Source organism: Lepidothrix coronata, unplaced genomic scaffold (assembly GCF_001604755.1).
Source record: "Lepidothrix coronata isolate B3197 unplaced genomic scaffold, Lepidothrix_coronata-1.0 Scaffold148, whole genome shotgun sequence".
In the NCBI taxonomy this organism is placed as follows: Eukaryota; Metazoa; Chordata; class Aves; order Passeriformes; family Pipridae; genus Lepidothrix; species Lepidothrix coronata.
Genome location: NW_016690328.1, coordinates 666,106 through 692,353, shown reverse-complemented (window position 1 = coordinate 692,353; position 26,248 = coordinate 666,106). Strand labels below are relative to the sequence as shown.

The following is a 26,248-nucleotide window of genomic DNA, read 5'->3' as shown; positions in this document are numbered from 1 at the left end:
GAGCAGCTGATCAGAACAAAAAGATGCCAAGGGCTGAAGAACTGATAAAAAATAAGGGTTTTTTTCCACACTGGTTCAGGCTCTGGAGAAGTTCTCTATGAAGAATTAATTCTTTAACTGGTGTTTTGAGGGTCTTGTTCCTCCCTGATCACCTCCTGAGCTGCTGAGAGGTTGAGATCCCACGGTCCTTGAGATCCAAGTCCTTGTCACCAGAAGGAGGCCTTGGGAAATGAAATAGTTGACTTTTGATGATGAATGTTTTTACCAAAGGTTTCACTAATTGCTGAGCTATTAATGAGTAATCAACAATATAAGCTGTCAGCAGCAAAGAAGGAAAACAAGAGGCAGTAAATTACTCTTACAGCTGCAAATCTGTTGCCTGCTGCTCCTCCTACCCCCAGCCCAGGCCCACCAGTTTTATGAAATCCGGAGACTCTCCATTTGTAGAATAAGTGTGATAAGAGAAAATATCAGATGGTGGTCAGAGGAGAATGATTGGGATAATAATAAGGAACTGGAAGAGTTACAGAACATGGTGTTGAAGGCTGCATAAGAATAAATTTCTGAAAATGGGATGGGAAAAAAAAATGTTGGATTTTTAAAAAGTAAAATAAAACAAGAGTGTAGCAAGGTACAAGCTGCTGGAATGGCAGCAGCACTTGCCATGATCAGTGCATTTTTTATTTTTCCCTACCTGAAAAAGGAGATTTTCTGTCACTTTAGCGACTTCTCCATTTGTTAAATTACAAAGATTAAAAACTAGTTGCTCTTAGCCTAAATAGCCTTAGTGCCACCCTAAATAGCCTTACTGCTAAGGCTGGATGTGTGGAGACTAAAAGAGCTGCTAAAAGGTTACTTACATTACTAATTACTATTTGTCATTAATGGCCAATCAGAGTGTGAAGAATGACTCTATATCTTTTCCTCCCATGACCTGTACTAGTGAGTCCCACTGGCTCTTTACTCAAATGAAAGATTTTCCTTCAATCCATTTTAAATAACTACCCTGGTAATTTCCTGGAGGATCAGTCAGAGAGATTGAAGTTCTGTGTGTTCCTTTTCCTCTCAGTGTGAATTTGTGATACTTAGAATTTGTCTGCTGGGTTAGAAAAACCAGCTAAACGTAAAAAAAAATCTTGATAGGTTTTGATCGTGTTCACTTGGATGGCAAAGCAGCATCTCTTCCCTGCTCATCTAAATAGAGGTTTCCTCACCTCACACAAGCAAAATCACAAGAATTCCATATAAAGCATCCGTGGCCAGGAAAAAAAAGCCCAAATGGAGAAGATTAGTTACATCATCTTTCATCAGATGATAATGTGCTCCTTCTCCAAGACTTCCAACTCCCACACTTGCAAAAGGTGTTTTGTAGCATCAAAGACGAGCTGAGGGAATATAAGAACCAAATTTTGATTCGTAAACTCTTTCCAAGGCAAGGCTCTCCATGAACCCAAGCTGTCTGGAAGGATGACTCAAGGCTGACACTGGCCAACTCTAATTTTATCTGTTTGTCTTGCTTTGTGAGCAGTGTTGGTGTCTGGCTGAAAGCCTGATGAGAAGAGGTGACTTGAGAATTTATAACAACTTATCTGCACATCCCTCTGCACTTCTACTTCCACCTGCAGGTGGCCAAAATGAGCCAAAAGCCACAGCTGGAGTTCCAATATCTCTAAGTTGCTGTTGATGCTGTTTTAAGTGACCAGGTAATTCTGGAAGGAGAACTGTAGGCCGTAATTTGTCCATCTGTGATGTGAAGGTGCACTAATTCAGCCTCTCCATGGAGACTCCATGGAAAAGAGGGATTACAGACTGGTTGCCTCTTAACCAGATTTGCCTGGATGTAGTTCCCCATATACTGAATGGACACCTAAGTAAAGGATTTTGTCACAGTTCCTTCCCCAGAAGTCTCTTGGGTGCCTTAAATACCCTGCAACCAAAATAAATGAAGCCACCAAGGGCTTCCCCAATAGAGAAACCATGAATTTTGTGTCTCTGAGTTTGTCTACCAACAGGGACTCCTCAATCCACCTCTTTTCTTTAGGACACACCAGATCTCCTCATTGTCTCTGCAGAAAGGAGATCCCTTTTCAGTTGATGTTTGCCTTGATCTCTGAAAGCCACTCCAAATCTCTTGTGGCTGATTCCACAGTCATTTCTGTGCTCTAATGTCTCCAAAGATGCTGAGGATGCTTCAAAACAGTATCCTCAGTATTGATCACTTGCAACAAATAGGTGTCCTGGATGAAGGATGGGAAAAGGTTCCACACAAGATGGAGAACAAGGGGTGACAGAAAGGAGATTTGATACATCCCTTCTTGTCTACAATTCTCCCAAGGTTTGAGTCCCTCCTATAAATCCTGAACAGGGAATGAGGGGAAGAGCTTTTTTAGGTGCCAGTGGTGACGAGGGGAACAGACACTCCTGAAGGTTGGCAGAATGCTGACATTTGATAAGCTGCAGTAATGGAAAATTACGGATCTTGACCTCCCCTGGCACATCAGAGGACGTACCAGCATGGAACCGTCCCAGGGGAGAGGAGCTGTGACTGCACCTGCCTCCAAAGGGGAAGGAGAGGACAAGTCTCATGGAGGGCTGGAATTCCTAATGCTGCCAGGACAGAGGGTGTCCTGTTGTCCTTGACTAGGGGTCACTGGGAAGTCTGAATTGTTTGTTCTTCCTGAGAAAAATGCTCTTCTATGATGACTGTTTGTTATGGCCCTTCCTGTCCAACACGTGATAAATGCTACTGTTGTCCTATTTATTTAATTTGTTAATCCTCCCCAGTCACTTTAGAGTAAGTTGGGTGTTTAACCTGGCTCTGTTACATTTTCAGAGAAGTGGAGAATCAAAACTGTCTCTCCTGTTCTTGTGCTGATGGTAGGGCTGTTCCAATGCTATAAACAATTTTTGTGAAGAGAAAGACTTCCTTACTGCATTTAGGAGAGTGTCCTATTCCTGAATAGCCATTCAGAAACACCTCTCACTGCATAACATCTCTATCCACTTGCATCACTGATAATGTTTATTTTTGCCTCTAAAATCACAACACATATCCCCATGTTTGGTATAGTTTTAGATTTATGCAATTAGTGAATATGGCCATCGATTCAAGTGACCCTCTGACCCATTCCTTCTCACCTTGACTGTGGACTCTTCTCTGATCTCGTTTTTTCCCTTTGATTACACTCATCAGTGGCCTTTTTGTGACAGTAAAAACAAAAGCTACGTGACAACAAGCCCAGGAAGACAGAAATGAGCTGCTCTGTTCTTCCTAAGCCTCACTCTCATTGCTGAGCAGAAGAAGCAATCAATGGATTGCCTTCAGCTTGAGGAGTCTGAAACAGGGTATCAGTGGGATTAGAGGGGTTTAGGGGTATTAGGATAACTGGTGGTGCTAATTTCCTATGCTGGAGACTTGCAGCTAAGTGAAGATGCTGCAGAGGGAAATGTACTTTAGAACAAAGGAGAGGTAGCAGGATGATGCTCAGGAGGAGTAAAAAGATGCAGGAGTTAGAGTGGCAATATAAAAGGATACCAGTGAAGCAAGATCTGTGGCTTTGGTGAAAAAAAGTGACCTAGAATATGCCAGGTATAAGGGTTGGGTGGAAAGTGGCAACCCAGGGTGGAGGAGGAGGAGGGGAGAGAGGAGCAAGGACTGAAGGCTCCGTCAGTAACTTGAATTAAGGAGGGGAAGAGGAGGTACCACTGCCTTTTCTTAATACCTGGGGAAAGAACAACAAATCTCTGCCCTGTCGTGTTTGTGAGGAGGATCTGTAACCTGCTTGGATTATCTGATATCCCATGTGCACCTTGATCTCACCAAAGACTGAGAACAGGATCCACAAGTACCTGCCCATTTCCATACTGGGGCCATCAGAGCTTGAACAAAGCTGGGATTGTGAAGAGAAAACATGCAGAGACTGGAAAGAAAGAGTATGGATGAAAAATTTGAGGGAAAGTGTTTCTATTGTCTCAGGACAGGATGGATCTGTAATCTCTGGGAGCTGGAAGATTATGTTGCTGACAGTGAAAAATGATGGAGGATGCAACGGGCTTCTGAGGGCTGCCCCATTGCCTGAACATGTGTCAGGGGAGCTCCAGGTGGGATATTAGGAAAAATTCCTTCCCCAAAAGGGTGGTCAGGCGTTGGAATGGGCTGTCCAGGGAAGTGGTGGACTCACCATCCCTGGAAGTGTTCAAGAAATGTGTGGATATGGTGCTTAGGGACATGGTTTACTGGTGGACCTGGCAGTGCTGGGTTAACAGTTGGGCTCGAAGACCTTAGAGGTATTTTCCAACCTTAAGGATTCTATGATTCTATGAATTGTTTGAGCAGGATGAAATAAATCTTTCCCTGGATGGGAAGAACATGTTAAATGGGACCTGCAAGTCCTTTCCCACTTCAGTGTTCCTAACTCTGGAACTAATCCTTCCCCGTACATGCAAAGATGACCTTGCACAAAAGAAAGCTTTTACTGATTTCTCGCCTTCCCACTGGGTTCACATCGGTCTCTAAGTGACATCCTCCACCACTGTATTCAAAAGCCCCTAGACTAGTTAAAAATCAGTGAACTGGAGCTTTGGAAATTGGTTATGGGCTGAGCTGTCAACTCTCAGAGTGATATTAGAACCTTTCTCAGGTTCCTGCTTGGTCAGTCTTGCCCTTGTACAGACAAACATTATCCCCCAGGTCAGGTTTTCCTCAGTAGTGTTAAATTTGGTCAGTTTAGGACCATCAAAATATTTTCTGCTAAAAAAATAACCAATACTGTGGCCCAGTCATTAGATTTTTAAACAATCCATCTTTCCTCTTGCTGTTTTACTGTGGTGCATTGTACTTTTGTGGCTTGTAGGGGTTTTCTTCAGAGGAAACTTTTGTTTTTGAAGACTTCTGTGGTGCACAGAGCAAATTTTTAGTGGACCCTCCACTGCTGCATAATGCCAGATATAGAGTAGGCCATGAATTGTAACCTTCAAGCCCTTTGAGTGTGTTTTTCCTTTTAATATTAAGAACAGTAGAAACTTCCGAGCCAGCTTTTGTCACTCAGTCCCCAGAAACGCTCCTGTGAGCTCCTCACCTGAAAGAGTTCAGCAAATAGCTGGTTAAATCCTGCAGAGGGATGAAAAACTGTCTTAAACAAGAGCCACAAATGCTGAAACTTTGTGAGCAGAACTTCTCTGCCTCCATCTTCTGGGGAGTGAGAAGGACAGGGTATGATTAACTTATGAAGTGCTCACCGAGGCGGCGCCTGAGCTCCAGCAGGCCCTTGTGAAGATGGGAACTGCCAGGACATGAATTTTTAACGCCTGAGCTGCATTAAGATCTTAAACGTGACGGGGACTAAACTTAGAGCCTGAACTCGGCTGCTATTTGTGGCACAAGCCAGAGATGGGTTTAGAGGGAAAGCAGTGGAGTGATTTTTAAGGAGCTCTTGTGGCAGGGGAAGCTCCACCAGTTTCGGGTGTCAGTCCAAACCAGACTATTTCTGGGTCTCTGCCCGGGGTCCCCACAAAGCTAATTCTGTTTTTGCCTTTAAATGCTTTGTTTCCATCCATCACTGCATTCACCTTCAGTCCTGATGGTCTGTCCTCACCCACCCTCATGAGGTCCTTCCTTCTCCCAGGCCACCCATCCTGTGTTGGCTGCTGGTCCCTTCTCTTCCCTGCTCTGCACACACTCGCCCTCCCTGCCATCCTCAGCAGGAAAACTCCTCTGCTGTGAAACCAGGAGCTGGCACTGGAGGAAACAGCACCGAGCAACTCCAGTTCTGTGGGAGATGGCCAGCTGGAGGCTGCCATGGCAACAGCTGGATTTCCTCCATCCCTCTCACCCTACTTCCCTGCTGGTTATATTAAAACAACAGCAAAAATAACAGTTACAGGGAATCAAAGAACCCTCATCCCCAACAAAATCACCTGGCCTTGTTATATGTTGCCCTGTGCAAATCCCTGCCATTCTTGCTGCTGGCACAACAATACTGTGGCTGTTTCTTGTACATGGTGGGCAAAAAAAGGGGTTGGTTTGCTTCCCCTTGATGGGGAAGACCTTTCTCTGTGCTTCTTCTTCTGTAGTCTTTGAGCTGAGTGACACAGCTGTGGGCAAAAAAATGTCTTTAGGGATGACCATGACTTTTTGGGGCAGAGTCACCTGGGAGGATCTGGGGTTTTGTTCCAGGAGAGGTTCCAGTGGTGCTGTTTGCGCTGTGACAACTCAGAAGACAAGTCCAGCTCTTTGTCACGGGGTTGTTCCATCAGTTGTCATCATCCTACATGTGCACACAAATATGTGGAAGTTCTACTTGGCATTACCCAGCACAGGTGAGATGTTGACTTACTGTATGTCCCAAACTCAGGAAGAATCTGACTGGTTTGCATCCTCCAGGGGTCCTCCTTCATCTCTCTGTGTATTTTTTTTTTTTTAAAGAGAAGGCCCATGTGCTTTTTTCTCTCTCTTCCCTTTTTGGCTCTTTGCATTGGGAAACACCAAAATTGCGTGGAACACGAAGCGGAGAAGAAATTCCCCTGGATAAAGAGGAAGTTCACTCCAATTGCAGATAGTTCAGGCTGTGCTGCCATATCACAGACCCATTTATTCCCATCATTCCCTGCCTGGCACGGCTCCCTTAAGTGGTGGAATGTTCTTCCAGGGTCTGCTCACTACCAAAACTAGAGAGCTGCAGGAACCATTGTCCTCCAGATCTGGAGGACATTCAGATCCCTGCAAAAACCCAGGTGGGCTGACATCCCACCTCTGACAGTGGCCACAATTGGTCCCTTCACAGACAGACAACAGATTCCATCTCGTTCTTTAAAAATTATATGCTGAACTTAATCACTGAAGCACAAGGATGGAAATTCCTTCCCTGAGCCTGCCAGCAGTGATAATAAACTTGAGTTTTTTCATTCCTTCGTATGTCTCCAAGCTCACTCCACACTTAACATATCCCCAGGGACTTTCCTTCAGACTGGAGGCCTTGAATTGTCACAGTAGGTCAGATTTGGGAAGTCTTCAACCTTGATTTCTGAATGAAGCAGCATCTAAGAGACAACTCAGCAACTGTAGCAGCAGAGTGGCTCTGTCCTAGTCAGTGAACCTCCAGCACTGGATATCATCTGGGAATACAACCCATGGACAGCCAGGTTTGTGATGCAGTCAAAAAATTGTTCTCTTTGTACCAAGATGCCCTGGCTCTCCTTGAGTCCCAGCCTGAACAAATTTCAAGTTGATGCTGCTGAGATGTTTGATGCTTTAGCTGCTAACAGGGCTGAGTCCTTTTTTTGGGGACAGAGGGGTTTGTTCACTCAAAGAAGCAAGGAGTGATAGGCACATACACAGGAGGATAAAGTGTATTTGGGGCAAGGAAGCTGAATTTCAGCTTTATCTTGAGGATATCAGACTGCTGAGCTCCCATATCCTCACTTAGTTTCACGCTGTTTGTTTTTCTCCCCCCCTCCCTTCTCCTCGACAATTAACTTTGCAATTAGACTTAATTATATTCAGTAGCTACTGAATGTGTCCTCTGCCCCAGTTGCTGCTGATGGAGAAGTGCAGCAGTGGAGGTGAAAGATGCACAGTCAGCTCAGCAGAGCGTTCAGCAGTGATTCACACGTCCCCTGCACGGGTGAGAACAGGGATCTCTCCCAAATCCTCGGTCTTGTGATTTACTCATCCTCTTTCTCCCACAGCATTTCACCTTTCTGTCTCAGGTGTCAAGCAACTGCTCTTAAATGTCAGGGAAACCTGGAAGGATCCCTTGAGGGGTGTTTTCTTTCCCACCATAGGTGGCAAGTCTCAGGACAGTATTATGCAACCAGAAAGCTGGTTTTGGAATGAATCATAAACCCAAGGTGCAGTCTTTGTTAGGAGAATGTGGTGTCCCTGCTCTCTCAGTCTCCAGGGCACACAGAGGTCACCTCTGAAGCTGGCAGACCTCAAAGCCAAGTTTTGTAAAAGGTCTTTCAGTGCCAAGTATCTTCTGGTGTTATTTGACTCTAAAGCGTCCAGAAACCCAATACCCAATAATGCTCTTGGGGTATCAGAGAAGGACTTGGTGGTGCTGGTGGATGAGAGGCTGGGCATGACCTGGCAATGTGCACTGGCATCCCAAAAAGCCAAATGTGTCCTGGGCTGCATCCAAAGCAGTGTGGGCAGCAGGCGAGGGGGCGTTTTTGCCCCTCCAGTCTAGTGAGACCCCCCCACCCTGCAGAGCTGCCTCCAGCTCTGGGGTCCCAGCACAGGAAGGACATGGAGCTGTTGGAGCGAGTCCAGAGGAGGCCCCAGGGTGATCAGAGGGATGGAGCAGCTCCACTGGGAGGAAAGGCTGGGAGAGTTGGGATTGTTCAGCCTGGAAAAGGCTTCAGGGTGACTTAATTGCAGCCTTCCAGTATCTGAAGGGAGACGATGAGAAAGATGGAGAGGGACTTTTTCCAAGAGCACATAGTGACAGGACAAGGGGAAATGCCTTCAAACTGGTAGAGAGCAGGTTTAGATCAGATACTAGGAAAAAAAATCCTTTACTCTGAGGGTGGTGAGGCCCCTCCACAGGTTTCCAAATGTCCCATCCCTGGAGAGTTCAAAGCCAGTCTGGATGAGGTTCTGAGTGACCTGGTCTAGTGGAAGGTGTCTCTGCCCAAGGCAAGGGACTGGAAGGAGATGATCTTCAAAGTCCCTTCCAACCCAAACCATTCTATGATTCTATGATTGGTATTATCAGTGTCCTTCCTCTGCTCTGGGTAAATGGCATTGTGTAAAGAATGTACATGTGTTCATGTTGTCTTTTGTCCAATATCCAGTTTCACATCCTGTATCAGTACCTGAGATATCAACTACTTCATCAGTCAACAACTTATCTACTAGCACAGTATATGTTAGATGGCTTTGTGACTGTAAGATGACTTTAATTTCCTCTTGGGAGATACATGGCAGTTTTCCTTCAGGGAGGATGGGGTGACAAGTCGTTTTTCCAACTTGTGATGCAAAGTGGGTGTTGCTGCACCTCTGGGAAAGAAGCATTTTGGTTCAGCACAGCTCTGTGTGGAAGCTGCTGTGAGGGGCAAGTGGTTTGTAAAATCTGGGTACAGAGAACCTTTGAAGTAGAGGTTCAAGGTGTTGCATGAAAAGTATATTTGTTGATAGGAAGTTTTTATTGCTGCAGGTCTATCTGAAGAAATAAATAAATATGGGTGATTCTTGGTTTTAGATTCCCCCAAGTCCACAAAATCTGTGTGTTGGTCTAGTTGACCTTTAAATGTCCCTTCCAACTCAAACCCAAAATGAATCATAGAATATAATTAGAGAATGATTTGGGTTGGAAGGGTCCTTAAAGATCATCTTGTTGCAACCCCCCACCATGGGCAGGGATTACCACACCCCCCCCCCGAATCATATTTTTCAGGGCCCCATCCAGCTTGGCCTTGAGCACTTCCAGGGTTAAAATAATTTTAAAATAACAATGGCCATTGAATAGGAGAAAGGAGGTTTTGCTGTGAACATCAATCTGCTTCAGATGAGGTTTGCAAACTGCTTTGCTTCCTTTATAAGCATAATCTCCTGATTTTGAAGGAGAGTGAAGTTGTTTCTCTGCTTTTCCGGATCAAAGCCTTCATTTCTGGAGGACTGATACTTTTATAGCCAAAAGGCAGGTAATATTCCCTGCAGTAAGGCAGAGACCTCATTTTCTCCCAGGAAATAGTCTCCTAAAGACAAGGCTGGAAGGTGGAGTAACAGCAAACTGAAGCAGCAGCCCTTGAGTGCCCGACTGTTCTTGTTCCCTGAACAAAGAACTTCATCATCTTGGGCTGCCAATGTGAATTAATTTTTAATGCATAATACCTCCCTCACCACTCTTTCTAGCTGCAACTTAACTAAACAAAGCATCTCTCGAGATAAAAAGTCAAAAATCGCAGCCTTTGGGTCAATTTGCTGGGAGTAGAGACATCACTCAGACGCAGAACGTTGACCAAGTGCTTCCTTGGGTACTTTATTTGGGGAACCCCAGGGGAAAGCTGAAACCTTCCACCTGCCTGGGGAGAAATTATGCTCAGGAAGATGAGGAGCCCGGTTCTTCCCAAAGAAACAGTCCCTTCTCACTTCCAATTAGGCAGTTCATATCCTGCATTGTCAGAAAGAAAAGTCATTGGTGGAGAATGTAGAAATTCCCATCCTGTTGCTCCCTCCTCATCCCCTGCTGTGAGTGAAAACTTGATTCTTGCTGAGAACTTCTCTTTTCTTTTTGTCTCTTCTCCCTAGTCTTATTTATTTATTTATTTATTCCTGTGCCTTAGCAATTAAAACATTGTGTCTGGCAAAATTATTCAAAAAAAAAAAAAAAGGAGAGAAATACCCAAAATGTAACCACCCCACGTCACCAGAGGAAAAGAAAGGCTGGGATTTCCATAAATAAGGCAGAAGTTCATGAATAATTCAAACCAGAAGATACTTGTTATTGTAAAGAGTTATCACAGCTAATTATAGTCTATAGCTATCGCTCCCCCCAAAGCTCTGGCATTGATCACTGCAGGACATGCCAAATATTTCACCAAAACAAAATATTGTGCTCCATAGTTCCCTGATCATCAGCAGGTCTTTTCCTAAGAGATTTTGCTGCTCTTTGGTGGCTTTTGCTCTTTTATCATGGTTGAAAAAAAATTTAAAAGACCTTTCAGTCAACAGATTTGTTCATCTCTATTAGTCCAATTGTTCCCTGCAGACCTTTCCCAGTGTTGTTCCAACTCCTCTGGCACAGAAAGGGCTCAGGCTTCCACTGTTCCAAAAAAAACAGGGACTATATTTCTAAGATTTTTTCCTTTTTCTTTTTCTTTTTTTTTTTAAATTCTGATTTCTTTTTAATATTCTGATTTTATTTTTTTTTAAATCTATCTGCATTCTCCTCAAAAAAAGACTTGCATCCTGCAATGAGATGAGGAGTTAAGCACATTGCAGAGTAATATCTTTCAGGAAATGTGGCTTCTGTGTTGGTTTTCCTTTCAGATTTCCCTGTGAGCTGCAAGATTTCTGGGTTTGGATATGACTTTACTAGTTTTAGACTATTGGCAAGCGGCAGATGTTGACTAGACATGAGCTTGGAACTGGAGATGTTTAAGGAATGAGCTCCAGAAAATCAGAATATGCCAAAAGAACTGCCTGTAAAAGGAATTTTAATGAGAATATTAATCATGAAACTCAGCAAAGAAAGTAAAATAATGTAATTGAAATATTTCACAAGAGAAATGCAAAGGCAGTATTATTTCTATAAAATTGACAGACAGGGAGGAAAATTACTGATATCTTTAGAAGTCTGAAGACACTAAGGAAGGATAACAGATGGCCAGCCTGGTAGGAGTAAATCTTTCCCAAGCTTCAGATATTAAGTTGCAAGGAAATGAGGGTGTTTTTTACCTGCAAGTGGGAACCTCAGCGTGAACACGAGTCCAGAGCCAGCAAAACTTTGCTCCGGGGAAGAAATCACTTATGGTCCAGTCTCTGACATAAGATTTACAGTGTGTTGTATCACTGCAAATAGTTGTTGTCCTTGGTCAGACTAAATCTAACTTCCAGCCTATTTTGAAATATGAATCAATGTGATATTGCTGCGTGGAAGAGTTGGGAGGTTTTTTTTCCCTTCTACACTCGCCCATATCTTTAATTCCTATTCCCCTGACATCTAACTTTGCCTGAAACTATAAGGCATAAAATTTGCATTCCTAAAAATCTATGGAGAAGTCTCTAAAAAAATCTAGTGTTATTATTTTGATCATTCCTACTTCCATAGAGCACAATTCCGCTCATTAATTTTCTTGGAGATCTTCAGATAAAGCGAAGAGTTTTTAAATGCCCATTTTATGGGCTTGCTCCATCAGTTTGTCTCTTAGATCACCCTAAGAGGTCTGCTAAGGGGCAAAGAGTTTTTGGCTCTGTTCCAAGCTCCTCTGAATGCAAGAAAAGCCCTTGGTGTATCTGTATTGCTCTGCAGGGTTGGCACTGGAGCAGCATTAACAGGGTGTGCTCCACATTTCACCCTCTTCCACCCTCTTGGGAATTCTTTTGGGTGTTGGAAGGAACCCCCCAGGTGAATTTCTGCTGCACATGGGGCACACAGGTACCTGGAATTACCTAAAACCTACATTTGGTTGAGCTTCCAAGAAGACAGGTAGGCAGGTGTGGTCTTGAAGGCAAGTAGGAGTCACCCTTATGTGCAGGAACAGAAATGGTCTCTTCACCTTCCCTGACTTAACTCATCAAGCCCTTACTTACATTTGTTGTGATGGGGGAGACAAATGAGATAAATGAAGCAGGTTAGATCCCTTCCAGATTTTAATTCAAATCATTTCACACTGAGAACTCTATTTCATAGCTATATCCCTATTTGGAGAATAAAAAGGAAATAACCTCCAAAACATTTTACAGAGGAGATAATCTGAGCAGTGACTGGCTTTTTTTTTTTTTTTTTTTTTTTTTTTTTTTTTTTTTTGTTGGGTAGGGAGAAATCACAGTATTGCAGGGAGGAGAGAAACATTGAGCATGCATTTTACATGACCAGGTTATTTGAGAACACGACAGCTCTAACGAGAGAGAGAGATCATCTTGCTTGTGGCTGTACAGAGTGGAGGTCAGACAGCTCTGAATTAGCAGAGTCATTAATATTCTACTACAACATAGAGCTGGAAGGGACCTTCTAGGTCACCAAGCCAACCATGTCATATAATCCCATTTGAGAAGAGAGGGTGACATTGGAGGCTGAGGAGTGGAGAAAATGCTTGTGAAGACAAAAAGTGCCAGGGTTGTTAACACGGAGTAGGGACAAGGGATTTGTTTAAGGAGCTTGAGGGAATTACAGACCTGACTGAGATGTCTTGGAAATTTCCAGTATTTCTGAAGTAACTTTTGTGTTTCTTGTTGTGTTGGGGGAGGAGAAGCCCAACTCTCCACTAAATATCTCGTGTTATCAACCTTCGCAACGTAAGGAGAAATGTTTTCCTCTGTGGATCAGTGCAAGGTTCTGGGTACAGAGTAAAGAGGGATCCAACCTGCCTGCTCTTGGTGCCCTCAGTTCTTCCTGGAGCTCAGAGTGCTCAACCCTGCCGAGATCACCCCTTTTGGGCTGAGTTGTGAAGGACACACAACCATGGCTGTTTCTCAGGTATGGATGCAGGAGACAGTGTCCTGGAGCAGGGAATCGAGGTGCCAGCTTTCCTTCCTGGGAATCCCACTTGATTCACGTCTCAGCTTTGCCTGAGCAGAATTTTAATGCCTCTCTCCCTTTGTTCTCATTCATGTAACGTGCTCAGATAATTACATTTCTGTGTCTCACAGGGATGTTGTGAGGTTTCTCTAACATTTACCAAGTGTTTGAAGAAGATCTTATGAAGGTAGAGTGCAAGCACCAGAAGCTCAGAGCAGTCCTGACGAAATCCTTCCTTTGAGCAACGTAAAGAAATTCAAATGAAACAACGACAAACATTTTTTAACAGCAAAAATTAATTAACTGCTACAGCAGCTTCCCAAGGGAAGTGGGAGATTTTCCATTGCCCAAAACCTGTAAGTCAGAGCTGCCTGTCATGTTGAATGACAGGTTCTAGCTTAGATGCAAGTTATTTAGTTCAGTGCAGGGATCACTGGAGGATGCAGACGATAGAAATGACGACACTGTGGAGTTAACAAAAGTTTTATCACTGTATTTATTTGCCTTCACTCTTTTTCTCCTTTTTCCACACTGTGCCAAGCCAACAGTGCACAATCCTGTTTCTATTTATACATAGACCTCAGACATTAAATAGAAGAGTCTTTTGGGAAACAAGGCTCTCCTCTCCGATCTCTCCTGGGTGCATTGACCTTCATGTGTTTATGAAGCTGGAAAGGACATATCAAAACTGTTTTACTTTTACCTTCCACTCTTGCCTCCCTGTGATATCTATGTGGGATTTTATACAGACTTCCATCCCAGGGTCATCACTTTGGGGTCTAGATCTAGATTTGGGAGGAAGGCTTTTGGTAATGGATGGTATCCAAGCATCAACTGTTCCTGAGCATGGTCGGGTGCTTTTGGCCTGTCTCCCTGTCACATCCTTGTAGAGAAAGGCAAAGGACCTGGTGACAAGAGTTCCTTGGTCCCATAAGTCACATTTGCCACTCCTAACTACACGAGACATTGCCAAAATTCACACGGAATTCTCTCTTCTTCTCTGTTAAAGAGTTTAGACTGGTTTTTTGTGCCCCCAAACCCAACAATACTTTTTTTTTTTCTAAAAACCCCAAATGGTTCTCAGAGATCAACCACGACTTGATGTTTATGTCAAATTTGCAAAGATGAGTTACTCCTACGAAACATTCAAGAGAAGCATCCAAATAACCAACTGGTGGGCAGTGTCTTCTACTGTGATGGATGAATTTTTAGGGGACGAAAGAAGGAATTATGTAAACAATAGACAGTTTTTTCCTACTATTAATTTAAAGGTGGTTATAACACAAACTGTGATAAAACAGATTTCAGAGGTGACCTTTGTGCTTGAAGGTGGAGAAAGAGAAGCGGTTCATCAAAAAGATTCCATCTGAAAAATTAATTTGACAGTGATGATCCAGTAAGTGCTACTGTAAATACAATTTTCTCGATTTTTAAGGAACCATTTGGTTTCCAGACACACAATTCAACACTGCGCCAACTGGCAGCTTTGGTGTTTAAAAATGGATTGTGTCGAGACAAGGTAATACCCAGAGGCAAATGTGCTGTTATGAAAGAGCTGTACAGGTTTATATTAGAGTCAAAAAAAGGGGTTTATGACTGTCAGGAGGCAGGCAAAGGGCAAACTTGGATCTCATCAACACACTGAGAGCCTGCAGAAGTCAACTTCTGCCTTGTGCCTACATGGGCTGACTTTCAAAACTGTGTGAGCTCGGAGGATGGACTCTCCTGTTCTTTGTTTCCATTTTGTTCAGGCTGGATGCGGCTTTGACCAGCCTGGGCTGGTGAAAGGTGTCCCTGCCCAAGGCAGGGGGTGGGAATGAGATGATCTTGAAGGTCCCTTTCTACCCAAACCATTCCATGATTCTGTGATCTCTGTTTTGGGGGTGCTCAGCAATCAAACAATTTTGATGAATTTAGAATGGGATAACTTTGGAGGGTGAAGAGACTTCCTAACCTATACCAGGGCAGAGCAGAGAACAGAGGACCCCCAAGGCCTCACTACACAAACCCATTTGAAAGCCAGGAGGGAACATGATGCTGTGTCATCTGTGTGGAGCAGAGCAGAGAGCAGAGAGCCTCACTCAGCAGTTTCTGAAGCAGTCCCCTAACTCAGACTAAGCAGGAGAATTAGACCCAGTCCAATTTAACATCTCCCAGTGACAGAGAAGCATCTGCTCCTCCTGTGATTAGCTACCACAGTTTAGAAGACACACACACACACACAAAGAGATTTTATGTCCATTCTGAATGCCTATTTCTGCTCCATATCATCAGCACCCCACCCTTCCCTTCCCTTCCTTTGCCTTCCCTTCCCAAACCTTCCCAAACCTTCCCAAACCTTCCCTTCCCAAACTTTCCCTTCCCAAACCTTCCCAAACCTTCCCTTCCCAAACCTTCCCAAACTTTCCCTTCCCAAACCTTCCCTTCCCAAACCTTCCCTTCCTTTCCCAAACCTTCCTTTCTCAAACCTTCTCAAACCTTCCCTTTATCCTTGTAGCACTGATGGAAAGGGTGGGTGAACCCCTCAGCTGGTAGATGTGCCAGCCAGGTTGATAGAGAGGCTGGATATAACCTGGTTCCTGGGATCATCCATTCCAATCCCATCTATCTTCCTGCTCTTCTTGCAGGAGTAATGGAAATATCCATGTTCTCTCTTTTCTTTGTCTTTTTTACTAGTAGAGACAAAACCACCTTCATCCCTTCTCTCCTTGGCCCCTTTCCAGTCACCTCCAGTTCTTCCTTGCATCCTAGGTCCACTATTCCTTATCTTGGACAGCAAAAAAGTGAGGGTTTTTTTCATTTTCAGTGCCATTTTTTGCCTCCACAAATGAGGGAAGAAAAAGGGGAGGTATTATCTGCTTCACCTGTATAATCAGGCTCTAAGTGTTGGCCAGCCTGTTTTGTGGCCTGGGAGGCTGTGAAGAAAGACTTCAGAGAGGTTTCTGGGTGTGTTGTACAGTCATTTGCAGTCCCCGAAGATGAGATTCAATGGTTTAGATGATCTTTACCAGATTTTTGTGCCAGCCTTTGCCCTCAGTTTACCTCTTTAAAAACAGCCTGTCCACTCATTTCCTTCTATATTTGTACATTTTGATAAACTCAAGGGTTCTGTGGCCATTCTTTGGGCTGGCTGGCAGAACCTCCTTTCTTCCAGCTACTTCCTGAGTGGGGGGTTTTGGTTCCTGAAAACGGAAAGACCATCATCTTCCCGTTGTGCCTTTTCCTGAGATGAGCCCTGCCCCCAACACACAACAGGACACATCCTCCCCACGTGGCATCATTGTCATGAAGGGCAAAGAACACCTGATCTCCACCCATTACAGCAAGGAGAAGTTGTGCAGAGCGCAGGCTTGATGCTGTGAGAATGTGAACCTTGTTAATTAAAATGTCAGTGACTCAAATCCCCTTAAGGTGAGAGAGAGAGAGCTGCATTTTTTATTACCATTGCTGTTAATGATACAGTCAGGGGGTACCTTGTAAAGGCAGAATGCACTTCATCTACCTTGACAGGCTCTGCCCACTCTGAAAACTTCCTCCTCTGTGCCTCATGTATGACTCTTCCAGAGAATCGTGGAATAAGGCTAGAAATGGAGAGAAAGTAAAAAAAAAAAAAAAAAAAAAAAAAAGGCAGTGCTTTCAATTTTTCCATCCTGTTTAGCTAAAGAAGAGGACACGGCCTCAAGCTGAGCCAGGGGAGGTTCAGTTGGACATCAGGAAGAATTTCTTCATGAAAAGGGTGTTTAAGTATTAGAAGGGGCTGCCCAGGGAGGTGGTGGAGTCCCCACCCCTGGAGGTGTTCGAGAATGACTGAATGTGGCACTCAGTGCTCTGGGCTGAGGGACAAGGTGGGGATTGGTCAGAGGTTGGACTGGATGATCTTGGAGGTCTTTCCCAACCTTAATGATTCTGTGATTATTCTCCAAATCTTGAACATGATATTGGAAATTAACATTAAGCTTGCAGGAGAGGAGGAACAGCCCAGAACAGGGGTACATGGATAAAGAGGAGGAAATGGAGTTGGAGCAAGAAGGAAGAGAAGTAAAGCTGGGAAAAGGCAAAGGTTACTGTTTCAGGATGGGTTCAAAAAGGGTGATTTTTGTCTTATGACTTGAGTGTTCTGTTGAAAAACCTTAATCAGCTCTCACACAATTGGAAGTATGAACTCCTCTGCCCTATTTTGCCAACTGTGATATTGTAAACCTGCCCCTCTTCTCTTTAGAGAGGATGGAGAAAAGGACTGTAAAAGGAAGGTCTTTAAAAAGTATAAAGGAAGGGCTTGAAAGACATGGCTAAAACTGTACCCCATGTCCTCATGTACTTTGCAAATACACAGGACCACCTTCATGGCTTATTTAGAGTAACAGGCTCAGTGAAATTGTGGAGCTAATCAGAGTGCTTTGCTTCTGCTTTGCCGAAGACTAGCAGTGAACGGTGACCATGGTTTCCATGGTTTTTCTAGGGCAGAAAACACTCAGGCTTTCTCCTTCCAGCTTGGTGGCATAACCAGGAGGTGACACTTCTTTCACAGCTACTTAAGCACCTGCAGGATCTCACTGTAGCACTAAGCATGAGCTTCAAGAGCTGCGGCGAATGCAAACACAGCTCCAAGTTAATGGGCCTGTTCTGGTCCTGAGGTACAAAATATTTCAGTCAGGACAGTGACTATGAGTCAGGCTCCAGTGGTTCTGATTCCACCTGGGAGCAGTTCCCACAAAGGCCAGCCAAGTCATTAACAGTCTATGGCTAATTGCCTGTTGTAAGAATGGCATAAAGCACCTTTGCTTTGAGATGAGCTCAGCTTGAGCGGTGCTGCTGGCTCTAAATGTGGTGGGTTTAGCCAGGATTTATCTGCTGTCTTGGTGTTGTTATTTGTGGCAATTCTGCTCAAGATGAACCAGGAAATGCTCTGCTTAAAAACCTCATCTCTCCATGACCTGTGCTCCCGGTGAGGAGGATCACGAGATCCAGATGTGAAACTGTCCCAGCAGCCTTTCACTTGTTTGCTGTCGAAGCTTTGAATATGCAAGGTTTCCATGAGCACTGTCTCACATTTCTGGGGGATGAGATTGTCTTTGGCTGTGTCAAATTGTGACTCAGCAGGTTGTAGTAGCACATTTTATTGTTGCAAGAGAGGAGGGATCAACTCTGAGCTGCAGAGATGAGTGTGAGGAGCAGAGCAAATGCCATACGAGAAAGAAAAGGTGGAGCAGGAGATGGACCCTGGGGTCGTGTTGAGGAGCAAGAGGGAATTTTTAGGGGTTAAAACGATTTCAGAATTGTTTCTATCTAAGAAACAATTTCAGAATTGTTTCTATCTAAATCTATCTAAGACCATTTCTGTATTGGCACAGCTGTAAGGAAACAATCCTGGACAGATCATGTCACACTTTGGGAGCATCTCAGACATGTCAGCGTGTCCTACCTGAGCAAATATAAACTGATTACAAGGATAAATTATTCCTGGGCTCAACCAGTTCCCTGCTCTGGGCTGTGTCCATGGACATGTTGGATATTCAAGGCCAGTTTGAATGGGGTTTTGAGCAACCTGGTCTAATGAAGGCTCCTGGTCATGGCAGAGGGTTTGGAATTAGATGGTCTTTAAGGTCCCTTCCAACCCAAACCATTCTATGGTTCCATGTACCTTCCACTGAAATTTAGTGGGATTATTATTAACTCTGGTAATTAGGGGGAAAAGTCTGCATGTCATATTTATTATATTTTATAGTGAAGAGCATTGCAAGGCTCCTTTGTACTCCAAAGGAGAAGAGGTAATCTTGTCAAAACCCTAAAAATCTAAGGTCTTGCGTGAATATTTGCTCACATTTAAAAAAACCCAAAACAAAACAAAAACAAAACAATAAACCCACAACACAAAACAAACTAAACAAAAAAAACCCCCAAAATAAAATAAAACACAACCCCAGCAGATATCTAATTATTCTGATTTCTTAATCTCTATTATTAACCTCTCACACACCAGACATGCTCAGTGCATGGGACATTAAACCTTTCTGCTGAGTGACCCATTGAGGAAGCTGCTGCTGTATGAATAAATACTAAATAAGCACACTGAATATTTCATTGGCAGGAAGAACAGGTTCTGGAAGGGAGGAGAATTAACATGTGCTGATTTTTACCCTCTCATAAGAGTGTTTCTGACAGCAGGACTGCCGTGCACTGCCCAAGAAGGAGCAGGAGCAGCAATTTGTGACTGCTCTGACTGATATCACCAACCAGTGTGGCACCCAAACAGCTCTTCCTGCTTTTTGTAATGAACATGACATTGAAAAAAATAATTACATTCACCAAGGAAAAAAGAAGCGCAGGAGTGAAAATAACGAATAATAGTCATGAAATCCTAATCTCTCAGTAGGCAAAAATACAAATTGTATTGGATTATTACCTGAAGTGGACCATTCCCTAGGGACTCACATTACAGTGTGGACAGACAAAACATTGAAAAATGAATACTTGGAAAGTCTTCCCTGGCCTGGAATGAGTAAAAAAAAATTAAGTTGTTGCCACAGGTCTTGTCCTTTTGGTGTCCTCTGGTTTATATGCATGATTTGGTCTGATACCAGAGCATCAACAGGAGTCTCTTCATTAAAAGTTTGTCCAAAAAATGTCTGGAGATATTCTGAGAGGAGAGAGAGGCAGCCTGCAGTGGCTGCAATGCCACTGGGATAACATTCCTCTGTGACAGAGTAACAGAGCCTATTTTCTTGCCCCTGAATCACAGCTTGCTCTGTGACAGATGCACATTCCCTGCAGCAGCACAGGAACCTCTGTAGAAAGCCACTGCTGTTTGTGGACTGCTGCCTCATCTTCCTGCTGGAGAGTTCCTCTCCTGGCCTTTTAAATGGCTGTGATCCCTGTTCCTGTCCCTGGGGGTTGGTTTTTGATGGATGGCACTGACACGTGCATGGATATGGACTTCCCACTGAGTTGATGGGTGACAGTTTTTGGGGTTTGGGTTACACCCAGAGTACTTTGCTTAGGAGGCTGTCAGATTAGTATTAACTGTCAGACAGATGATGGAGCTCTTTGTGTAATGATCCTGACAGTGTTTCTCTGGCTGTCACCACAGAGATGACTCCAGGACATACAAAGCAATCAAATCCCTTGTCTCCACGATGTGTGTAAACACCCTCAGCTCTTCCCCCTGTACCAGAAGAACTGAATTAGACCTTTGGACTCTCTGAATTGAGAAGAGAAGTGAAGAAGAGCGAGGTACAAGATCAACCATCTGGAAAGAGGAACAAGAGGCCAGAGCACCACAATAGCTCTGACTTGTACAGATTACTGCTTTATACCTGATACTTTCCTTTTCTGCCCAAGACCTCCTTAAGGGGTGAAATGCCTTATGTATCTATTGCAGGGCTTTGTTTGGGAAGAATCCTCCTCCCTCTCCGGCCTCCCGAATGACTCAATAATTACTTTAACTGATTCAAGGCTCCCCCTCAACCTCCAACCACCCCCCTCTCCACCATTCAACTTTAACACAAGACCACACTGTTTCTCGGTTTCCAATGAGCCCAAAGCTATTCATGCCCCTTGTTTCTCTCTGAAAGGAGCTGACAGAGCTGCTTTTGTGCAGGGGCAATTTTGGATTTAATTGGAGACCTACTGGGGGCAGGGCTGGGGGGGGTGGGGGAGGGAATGGGGTCACTGGGTCAGTGTTTTGGAAAGATCAACTCAAGGGAGAGTCCAAGGAGAAAAATCAGTGGGGGTTAGATGTTTGGAGAGAGATTTTATGTGGGGCTGTGTAAGGTTATTCACCTTCCAGAAATGATCATGATACCTGTGTGGGAGCAGAAAGAAAACAGGGTCAGGCCCGGGGCAGATGGCTTTAATGGCCATTTTGAATCTGTAATGACAGATCCCAGGGTGCTTTCTGCAGGGATCACAGAGTAATTCAGGCCGTGGTTGAAGGAGGTCTGATGTCACAAAGGTCACTTGCTGCAGTCCATCCCCTTAGGTCAGGCATTCATCATGCACATTAAAGGAGCTCAGCTAACTTCCCTTCTCCAGCTCTGCATCCTTCCCTGGAGATAAGTTCAGCTTCAGCCCTGTCTGTACCACTTTTGGGGCACAATTCATGCCAGCACTGTGACTGCATCACGAGAAGGGAAGACCTTTTTTTTCTAGTGAGGCACATGGAAAGTCACATCAGGCTTTAAACCAGCACAGTCTTGCTGTGTAAGGGGACCACAGATCATCATCCACATGAAAAATGGGCCTCAGTGAGGCAGCATAAAATCAGTGGGACTCTCCCACTTCACTGCTCATCTTCTTTTTGGACGCTTCCACTTTCTCACCTGACAAAAAATATATAAATTAAACGGGAAAGATTTGTATTGATTATGCTACAGAAAAGCCAATATAATCCTGGCAGAGCTAGACCACAGTCCAACAGAGATTCACTAAAGCTATTTATGCAAAAAAAAGCCCTTTTTTTGTTGTCAAAAGCCAGATGGACATGACTTGAGATACAATAGGTAAGGCTGCTTTGAGTGGCTTAAAAAATTCTCCCTCCCCATCCCTGTACACAGTACGTTGAGGTTACCTCCCCTCATCTGCTACCAGTCCCGGTCCCTACTTCTCCAGCAGAGTGATGGCTCTCCATTCACTGACCTAACTTCATTTTTAAAATGACTGGAAGCACCAAGAGAGGTGGGACCACCTCCTATTAAACTGCTCCAGGTTGGTGACAAGCATGGAGCTGACAGTGCCCTTGTACAGCTCAGAGACAGACACCTGCTGGGAGCGTGTGCTGGGGGGGTGATGCATAATTTAGTGGTAAAACAGCAATCTCGCTATTATCCTGATGATGCACTTCAAATCTTGACATCTCCTGCCAGCTGCTCCAGGGAGGAGCAGGCTGGCACTGCTGAAGGGGGGTGACCAAGAGGAACTCCTGGCTTTTCTGGGCGTGTGGGGAGGTCACCTCAGCTGAGCGAACAGAGACAGAGTGAAAGGCTGTTCAGTCAAGGTTGCTACAGCCCTGAGAGTTACGTTTCCACCCGGCATCACAACTTTTCTCTGCTTCTTTCTCTTACGAGCCTCTGGCTGCACGTCCCTCTGGGTTGTCTTTGCTGCCATTTCACATCATCCCTACGGACCACAGATCCAGGTTTCCTCTAGGGAAACAGGGAGAGGTGTTCAAAGATGTCAGAGACCTATTGAGTTACATTTTTATCAGCAGTTCACCAGCCCTGCTCTGGCAGCATTAGTCAGGTTGAAGCAACACAGAGTTCAAACAGGCTTTGCTCTATTCCCACTACCTACTTGAAAACAAACAAGGCTGACATTTATAAGGCTTCATAAAGCCCGGGTTTAGCATTAGATCTGCTCTCAGATCCCTATTGTATTCCTCTCCTTGACATCTACTTGGTCTCAAACTATTTGTTTCCAGGATGGCAGCAGATAGGGATTGGTGGCCTTTGCATGTCAGAGACAATGGTGGTTTGGAGGGGGTAGAAAACATCTTCTCTGCCCAGAGGTTGCCCAGAAAAGTTGTGGATGCCCCATTATAGAAGTGTTCAAGGCCAGGTTGAATGGGGTTTTGAGCAACCTGGTCTAGTGGAAGATGTCCCTGCCCATGGCAAGGCTTGGAATGAGATGATCTTTGAGGTCCCTTCCAACCCAAACCACTCATTCTATGATTCTGTCCCCCCTCAGCTTGAAGAAAAGCACATTTTTATACATTTCTGCTCCCGGGGGTTTAAGGATACTGCCTAAGCCCAGGAAGCTGCAGTATTTTAAGCACCACTCTGTGATGCTGGTTGTAAGAAAACAGGAGTGGTCTGTGTCAGGCATTTCTATGTTGGTATCTTTACTGAAACGTGGGTAGAAACCTTTCCCAAATCTTCGTTTGCAAAGCCCAGCCATGAATGAATCTTTACTGAAAATCCCTTTGGAGCACCATTCTGGGCTGGGATTGAAAATAGAACCATAGAATGGTTTGGGTGGGAAGGGACCTTCAAGATCATCTTGTTCCAACCCACTTCCACAGGCAGGGACACCTTCCACTAGACTAGGTTGCTCAGAGCCTCTTCCCACATGGCCTTGGACACTTCCAGGGATGGGGAGTCCACAACATCTCTGGGCAACTTGAGATGGCAATAGGAAGGACTTGCCAGACCGGGGATGTATGTCTGGAAACTCCTGCTAATCCATTGTGTCTTGGTAGCTGTGAGACTTCCTCGTGCTACTTCAGGCTGAAGGTGCTGATAGTTAATAGCCCAGTACAGCCACATGACACGTGAAGAATTCCATGTGCCTGCTCAAGGCTGGATGCAGCAGAGGAGAGCAAGGAAGTCTGTCCACCTCAATCCCCAACCCCAGCCCCACAGAGAGAGTAGTTACTGCCAGCTGGGCTCTTTGTGCTTCACGAAAATCAGTGATGGTCCAACGCTGCTCAGACTCGAAAAGCTCATATGTCCAGTGGCTTTGGATGGGGAGCAAGGGAAGAAGGACAGGACGGCATTCCTTTCTCCAAAACTTCCTCACTCAAGACTGTCTCTAGAAACAAATGAAACTTTGCTAATTGCCTGCAAGGGAATGAAGAGAAGCGGCAACGCTGATCCAAATTACATATTGCATGATACATTGAACTCTCCTAAAATTGTTTCCTTTCAAGAGAAACAATTCTGCTGTTAATAAACCAAATGATCACCTGGGTTTTCAAGACTAGGACGTACCACCGGTTTATATATCTCTACCAAGACTAGGGACTGTCACAGAAAGTATAATTAATGTACCTTTAGCACTGTGAAGGTGTTTGCTGCTGGAGGTATATATACCTCCCAAATAAGAATCCAGGTACACCAAAGCATGACCCCGTCATCTCAACTAATATTATCTCACTCAGATGCTGAGTTCTAATGTCCAGGCATAAGTATGAACAATCACCAGGGCTACAACTGCTATTTCCCAGCACTGCTCCATCAGTATTTAATCTGCTGCTTTATAGAGCACTGTAGGAGATCCCCAGAAAGGAAAACAGCTGCAGCCAAGTTCTGCTCTAAAAAGTATTTTCAATTGAGAGGCCTATTAATCCAGGCAATAGGCATTAAATGACGTAACAGAGAAGCTGGAGGGCTGATATGCCCTTCTACCCAGGGTAGGAAAAATTCCTTTTTATGCCTGGGATAGTTGTTGTAAAAGAGAGCCCTACAGGAGTCTGAGAAATTTGTTCCAGGATTATTATTATTCCTTCTTGAAGCAGCAGCTGCTGGCTTTTTTTTTTTTTTACCCTAAGCCAATATAATGTATTTCTATGCATATATAAACATATTTATATATGTATATTTGCATATATATTTACATATAAAATGCATATTTGTGTATTTATTAAAATATGTACTATATGTACTATATGTATGTATTTATATGTAGATATATTTATATCACAATGTATTTAACTTCTTTGGTTGCTGCAAAAATTGTTTAGCAATCCACAGGTACATGGAGTGATTCTTGGGGTTGTCCTGTGAAGGGCCAGGAGTTGGACTTTGATGGTTTTGGGGGTCCCTTTCAACTCAGGATATTCTGTGATTCTGTTGTTCTGTGAGATGACAGTCAGTGCAAAATGAGCCTGCAGCTGTATTCCCTGAATTTCCAGCCATTTCCATTCAGACTCTTTCGTTCTTTGAGCTTGCAAAGAGAGACACATCCTCCAAAGAAGGGTTGGAAGCCTTTCCAAGAAAAATTGTTGGCTTAATCAGCAGGAAGCTACAAGTCACTTTTGGGATCCTTATGCGACCCTGAAAAACTTGTTCTGTGTCTCTGTGCCTGAAGTCCAAGTCTGGAACGTGGACAAAACAGCTCTGACTACTTTCCTGAAGAGGTGGTGAACACTCATTTTTGACTTGCATTTTCTAATCTTATATCCCTGTATATTGTTTTTTTCTTTTTGCACCTCTATCTGTCCAGCAAGTGAAACCTGAGATGAGGTGTTTGGTGTCTCCCACGATGACAAGATTTAGAACCCCACTGGGTATGTGATATACTGATTTTTTTCCTGCTTTTCTTTGGTCTTCTCCTGTCTTTGAAGAGGCTGAGTAGGTGAGCTGGGATGGTATCAGTGTTTGTCAGGTAATAATTATCAGGTCATATCAGAAAGCTGTTCTCACTATGATGTGTTGGCAGGGTGATAACACAACCTGTTCACGCAGCTTGGAATGACAGAATAGTTTGGATTGGATCGGATGACCTTTAAAGGTCATGAAAAGAGATATCTTCAAGTAGATCAGGCTGTTCAGAGCCTCATCAAATCTGGTCCTGAATGTTTCCAGGGATGGGGAATCTACCAGCAATCTCTGGGCAACCTGGTCCAGTGTTTCACCATCCTCGTTGTAAAAAAGTGCTTCCTTATGTTTAGTCTGAATCTTCCCTCTTTTAGTTTAAAACCACCATCCCTTGTCCTATCATCACAGGCCCTACTAAAAAATATCTCTCTATCTTTCTTACACGCCATCTTTAGGTACTGAAAGGCTGCAATAGGGTCTCCTTGAAGCCTCTTCTCCAGGCTGAACAGCCTCTTAGCCTGAGATCTTCAGGCCAGAGGGGTTCCAACCCTCTGACCATTTCCGTGGCTTCCTCTGGACCCTTTTCAGCAGGTCCATATCCCTCCTGTTCTGAGGATCCCATGGGTAGACACAGTGCTCCAGATGCGGGTCTCATCAGAGTGGAGTGGAGGAGGAGAATCCCAAAAGCCCAGGGTAGAGCTGACCTTCAGGGCTGTGAGCGCCCACTGATGGATCCTGTCCCACTTTTCATCCAGCAGTGTCCCTCTGTCCTTCCCCACAAGGCTGCTCTCCATCCCTCCATCTCCCAACCTGTATGGATACCAGGGCATGACCTCACCTCTGTGCAGGCCCTTGCACTTGGTCTTGTAAAACACAAAATGTTAGGCCTCAGTCTTTGGAGAGCTTGTGTTTATGACCCCATTTTCTTCTGGGATCCCAATCTCTGAAAGCTCTAATGCTGTTAAGTCCATATGAGCACATTCACTGATTGGTTTTTATAAACAGAAGCAGCAGATGAGAAATATTTCCCTATTT

The 26,248-nt window shown here is 44.3% G+C and overlaps 1 protein-coding gene and 1 long non-coding RNA gene across 13 annotated transcripts in view; one reads left to right on the top strand and one right to left on the bottom strand.

The window, feature by feature from the left end:
- Window positions 1-26,248, top strand: part of ADGRB1 (adhesion G protein-coupled receptor B1) — a 291,927-nt gene that overhangs the window by 22,174 nt on the left and 243,505 nt on the right. The window lies entirely within an intron of this gene.
- LOC108503961 lies at window positions 16,327-21,089 on the bottom strand. 2 transcript variants are annotated; one of them, XR_001876947.1, is made up of 3 exons: window positions 20,983-21,089; window positions 19,585-19,671; window positions 16,327-16,762 (listed from the first exon to the last, which is right to left on the bottom strand). It is a non-coding gene; the product is annotated as an uncharacterized LOC108503961 (long non-coding RNA). The 2 variants fall into 2 exon arrangements; XR_001876948.1 differs by lacking the exon at window positions 20,983-21,089 and adding an exon at window positions 20,495-20,592.